The following is a 6,307-nucleotide window of genomic DNA, read 5'->3' on the forward strand; positions in this document are numbered from 1 at the left end:
CACATATCTGATTTTATATGTATTTGAAGCTTCTGAATTAGACCTAAAAACAAAGAGATGGAATCAGACAGAAAGAAAACAAAAACAGTGAGTATCATATTGTAGCTAAGTAGCCCATATGTATGAGATGTTTTCAAGAGTCTCCCAGAAATAACTAGCTGAAAGTTTTCTGGAAAAAAAATCTATTATTCGCAAGGTAGAGAAAGAAAGAATTATTGTTACTGTTAATATGACACCATTGTTTTTATCCTCAGACGTATTTGGGTAAATACCATCATATGTGCAATTTTTTCCTCAGCATATCTCTCAGAATCTAAGTCTGGTTTTACGATATAGGGCCAGAGAATCAAACCACTTTTTAAACTGCACCAATACAGTTAATTTTTAATTTTCTCGGTGTGACTTTGCCTTTTAAAGAAAAATGTCAATTAGGAAAGAGGAGTATATAGGAAAGAAGAATGTATATATGTATATACATATGTATATACATGTATATGTATACATGTATACACACACACACACACACACACATATATATATATAACTTCTCAAGTGTCCTCACTTGTGTAATCAGGTAATTAAAAAGAATAAGATTATATTACAGATTTCAGGAAGTAGAACTATTCATTCCATAATGGATCAGTTCTATACAGTAGTCATTGGGATATTTGTATCTTTAGACTCTTAATCATGACTTGATATATCCCTCCAGAAAGACAACATGTATTCCAGATATTCCTGCCTTCTTGTTCTTAGCAGAGACAATAAGGAAGTCCTGTCTACCTGGTCAAATTAGGACTTTTTTCCCCCACAGTTTAGATTCTGTGAATGCCCTGTGTTGTTCTTTCAACTTGAAGTATTACTTCTCAAAAGAGCTGAATTTACCATTTTTCTGGAGTCCAGCTCCAGCAGGTCCAGGGCTCCCTGAAGGAAGGTGTCAGCAAGAGAGAGTGAGAGAGCCACCAGTTTCTTTCTGATCACCAGGCAGGCAAATCTGCACTGACCAGAGAGTCAGCTTTATTTATTTAAAAAAATGTATGGAGTACAAAACAGAAGTGGCATTTGCCTTAAACAATGATTTCTGATGACAAATTGCTTGGTATGAAAAATTTCCCAGAATATAGATTGGTAGAAGACTCAGGCATAATCTTTATCAATAGTGATTGAAGTAGGTGACTTAGAAGCTTATCATATGGGAAAGGAAGGTTTCTTTAGCATTCAAATACAAGGCAATGTTTTTAGCATAACAAAGACAAAAGTTAGTTCTTTGTGAGCAGGGGTCAATAGGCTGTTTTCTTGAGGGGAAGAAAAACAAGTTTCTCAGAAAATGTAGTATTTGTTCCCATAAACACAAAAGAAGAAATTCCTATAAAAAGTTTCTTCACAAGGTACATTTAGCATATTTTAGGATAAGGGGGCAAGTCACTCCCATACCAGTCAACAAGGCACCTTGGGGGGTTAGTGCTCAAGCAAAAATCATTGATTGGGGGGTAGACATTGGTTGCCATCTGATGATGGGAGGCCTTGCAAACCCACCTTACCTCACAAGGAGTTTTCTTAACTTTATTGAGTTCAGAAATGCCTTCCAAAACTATTTCGTAAAATGTGTACATTATTTGGCCTTAGTACTGTATATTTCTTCTCGGTTTTTTCTCTTCTATGTCAACCAAAAGGTATCCTGAATTCATAATTGTATTTGCAAAATATTTTTTAATTACTTCATTTTATTGAATGTATCTTCATCCGTTCTTAATAAGGTAGAAGTTCCTGTCTTCTCACTGTCTTTTAAATCTAGGAATAATTTAACTTAAAGCACACATATGATTAATGTGCCCCTTTTGAGAAGACAAATGTAGCACATATCTTCATAATCATGGAACAGTTCCCTTGATGTCTATACTTCCCAGGTATCAAATTAAATTGGTGTCTTTCATGTTTTCCCTTTGGAACTCCCACTATTCCTGGCCAGTTACCTCCTTGGCTTCTTATACCATATTACTTCTAATAAAGTATTACCGCTTCCTTCTGTGCTAGTTTCTACTAACATAGTGAAATATTAACAATTGCAACATATTTGTTTAGTTAGTATTAGCACAGTTTCGTTTGGAAACAGAGTGAATCATTACCTGAATATTCCAAAAGTGTTTACTGCTTATGCTATTTTCTTTTGCAAGTATACATGTGCACTCACACACAGGCAGGCATGCAATTGTGTGTCTTTCTACAAATAAAGGGAAGTCTGAAGTGTGTGTTTTAGTTTCTAGAGATTTTGCAGAGAACTAATGCTAGAATCCTAGCAAATTTTTCAGTACAACTCTACAGCCTGACTCAGAGAGTCACCTCAGTATGCTTATGCTTTAACCATCCTAGTTAGTCCAGCTTTCCTCTACAGAATAAATTACCTAGCCTTTCATTTCACTCCCCCACCTATAAATATTTAATTTAAAAATATGCACAAACAAATAACCTCGGAAGTCAACAGCAACCTCACTGTGATCTAGAAATGTATAGTATCAAAAAAAATCACCTAGGTACAATCTGAGGCTGTATCAATGAATAAAAAGAATTTGGTAGTTGATTTTTCCTGCATAGTGTGCAGATATCTCTAACCACAGCTGGAGAATCCCACATGGATTGCACTATTTTATAAGATACATCTTAGAGCACCTTCACAATAGGCAATCAGAATTATCAGAGCTTATAATATCATGTGAAAAATCACCCATAAGGACTGATTTTTTTCATTTTTTTATTCATGTATTCATCAAATATAGGTTGAGGGAAAGCTGTGTGCTCTGGCCCTTTCATTCTCATGGGAAAAAAAGAAAACCTAATATAACAAAATGCAATTAACACATTAACATAATATGTGTTTTTGGTGTGTAATACAGAATATTTGCACATTATAAAAATTATAAGTGCCTTGAAGAAAAAGAAAGCAAAGAAGGGAAAATAGCATGTTGGGAAGGAGTTGCAATTTAGAAGGTCAGAGATGACTTATGAAAATGATGGCGCTATGAGAGAGAAAGAGGGACTTGTGTGTGAATGGGTATTTGAACTGCTTTCCAGGCAGGAAAGAGCACCAACGAATAAACATTTCACAATGTCATAACTTATCTGCAAAGGTTGAGGGAAAAGAATGAGGACTATGTGGCAGCAGTGATTGATGCAGAGAGGAGAGACAAGTGAGTCAAGGGCTTGGTAAGACAGATCTTTGTAGAGTCTTGCTGGTCATTTCCAGGACTTTGGCTATTATTCTCAGTGAAATGAGAGTGATAGGAGGGTTATAAGAAGAAGAATAAAGTGGTTAGGCTCCAGTTTAAACAAAACCATTTTGCTTGCTTTGATGTAAATAATCTGAGAAGATGAAAACAGAGAAATTAGTTACAAGGTTGTTGTAATAAAAAAAATCAAGACATCATGGTTAGTTATCACAGCTTTGATAGAAGGAAAAGTGGTCAAATGTGGTAGATATATTCTGAATACTTTTTAAAGACTGAATCAACAAGATTTGCTAATATACTATATGTGGGCCTTAAGGACAACCTCTGAAGTATGAATATTTCCAACAGGTCCCTGATTTGTATTATAGTGTGGGACTGAAAATTACCCTGTGAGCTAAAACCATACAGAGCAATATTTTTTTAATTGAAGTATAGTTGACATGCAATATTCTACTAGTTTCAGGTGTACATCATGGTGATTTGATATTTTTATACATTTTGAAATGATCCCCACAATAATTTTAGTTGCCATCTGTCTTAGTAATCAATGGGAAAACTTAAAATTGTTGCATGACTTCTAAAAATTTTTGTCAAACCATTAAAAAGTCTGATAGTACAGATTATAAATGTATAGAGAAATTTAAATAATCATGTACAAATACCAGTATATATGTAGTGCACTGTAATTTAAAAATGGGAAACACTGAGAATTAAAGTATCCTTTTTTTGTAAAAGAAAAAAAGTCATTTATACAGTTTGAACAGTGGTTGCCTTCTTATTATCAAATATAAGCTTGAATTAGCTTCTGACATTGTATCTTTTGCACTTTCAATGTTGTGAAATATCTCCAGGAGTTTCTTTAATGTGGACATTCTGCTAATTTTTATGTCTCTGGTGTATTTTCATTCTTTTTATCACAACCACTTTTTTTCAGACACATTGATAAGTTTGGCTTTACTAAATTTCTCTGGCTACAAATCTAGAATTCTCAAATAGTGGCAATGTCAACATGTGTATGGTCACCCACTTCTTCTACAACTTCATTTATAGTTTATTCAAATTTCATTTTCAAGGGTGCCTGGATGGCTCAGTGGGTTGAGCTTCTGACTCTTAATTTCAGTCATGATCTCCATGTTTGTAACTTCAAGCCCTGCATCGGGTTCTGCACTGACAACACAGAGCCTGCTTGGGATTCTATATCTCCTCTCCCCACTTCTCTCTTTGCCTTTCACCCCAATCCCCCTCTCAAAAATATAAATGCATAAACTTTAATTTTTTTCATTTTCATAACTCTGACTTTTTATTTCATTGCTGTACTTTTATCTTTTTTGGCCAGTTTCTTCTATTGAGTACTCTTTTTCTAACATGCCACCGTGGTTTATCACTGGGATATAAGGAGGCAACACAACCGCACTCATTGCTGTCTGTGCGTGTACCGACCAACAGTTGCACAGTGATCAATCACCAATAGACTAAAAGAAGTAATACGGATGACAAATCATGGTGTGTATCCATTATTTGTGTAAGTTGACTATGGTTAGTCTACCATATTAATTAAATTTAAACCTTGTTGTTGGGGGACTGCTGTTATTTAACTAAATGTTATAAATTGAAATTTATGCATATCACAAATTTTATAAAGTGAGGACAAAAGGGTCTGGGAATCTAGGAGGAATTCATTTGCTACTTGTAAATATATAAAGTGGGAAATATATATGTAGTCAAGAAATGCAGATGAAAGTTCAAGATAGTAATACTTATAGTTATGTAAAATTCATTGAAAGCAAGATGCGGCATATAAAATAAGCATGTCTTTATTTCTGCATTTGAAATGTATTAAGTTAAATGCAGTTTTGTATACATTTATAATTTATTTTTCCATTAATCATTAATTATATTACATGCACTTATGTGCTAACAGAGACAACATAAGCTATAGGAAATAAGCCTGAGATGAAGTTACACATAATCAATGTTTTAACAGAGCTGTGTATCTTTCTCTTTTTCTATGAAACCAGCTTTTTCCAATCTAAATCTAGACTTCATTTTTAAATTCCCAGAAACCAGTAATAAATTCACATGGGATTTCTCTCATCCTCAGCCCTCTGTACATTCCCTTTATAGCATATATTCTCCTTGGTTCACAGTAAGTGTTTTAAGATGTAAATTTTGGGCAAGAGGGAAGATATGGTGTAGCTCTAAATATGGCACTAGATGAGTTGTTTTTGAAAGATTACTGTTTTAGTGACTAAAGTATATATAATCAAAAATTGGATATGATTTGGGGCTCCTGGGTGGTGCAGTCATTTAGGCGTCCAACACTTGATTTCACCTCAGGTCATGATCTCACGGGTTTTTGAGAGAAAGACAGAGAGATAGAGTGTGAGCTGAGGAGGGGCAGAGAGAGAGGGAGACACAGAATCCAAAGCAGACTCCAGGCTCTGAGCTGTCAGCACAGAGCCTGATGCAGGCAGTGCTGGAACTCACTCAGGTCAGATCATGACCTGAGCCGAAGTCGGACACTTAACCAACTGAGACACCCAGGTGCCTAGTTCATGGGGTATGGGTTTGAGGCCTGCATTGGGCTCTGCACTGACAGAACAGGGACTGCTTAGAATTTCTTCTCTCTCTGCCTCTCCCCTGCTCATGCTTTATCACTCTCTCTCAAAATAAATAAACTTTTTTAAAATATTGGATATGATTTAAATGTCTTCACACCTTGGGCTGAATTCATATATAGTGTTTGTGTCTTGTGTTTGATAATGCAAAGAGCATGGACATAGACATCCCCTTTATTACATAGCACCAAACATATGCAAGAAAAACACTAATTAGTAAAAATTTACCTATTTCTAGAACATTATAAGTAACTGTATTAACTATTTCACTTAGTATTTACAACCTTATGAAGTAGAATTATTAGAATTTTTATATCCTTTGTGTATACAGAACTAAGTCATAGAGAGATTAATTTGGGAGCATGCCATTAAATGAAGGGACTCCTGTTCAAGGCAAAGATTCAAGAGCCCATGCAAATGTCTTTCAACTCAACAGGAAAATGTTACTCTAAATAAATCATTAAT

Source organism: Suricata suricatta, chromosome 4, assembly GCF_006229205.1.
Source record: "Suricata suricatta isolate VVHF042 chromosome 4, meerkat_22Aug2017_6uvM2_HiC, whole genome shotgun sequence".
NCBI classification, from domain to species: Eukaryota; Metazoa; Chordata; class Mammalia; order Carnivora; family Herpestidae; genus Suricata; species Suricata suricatta.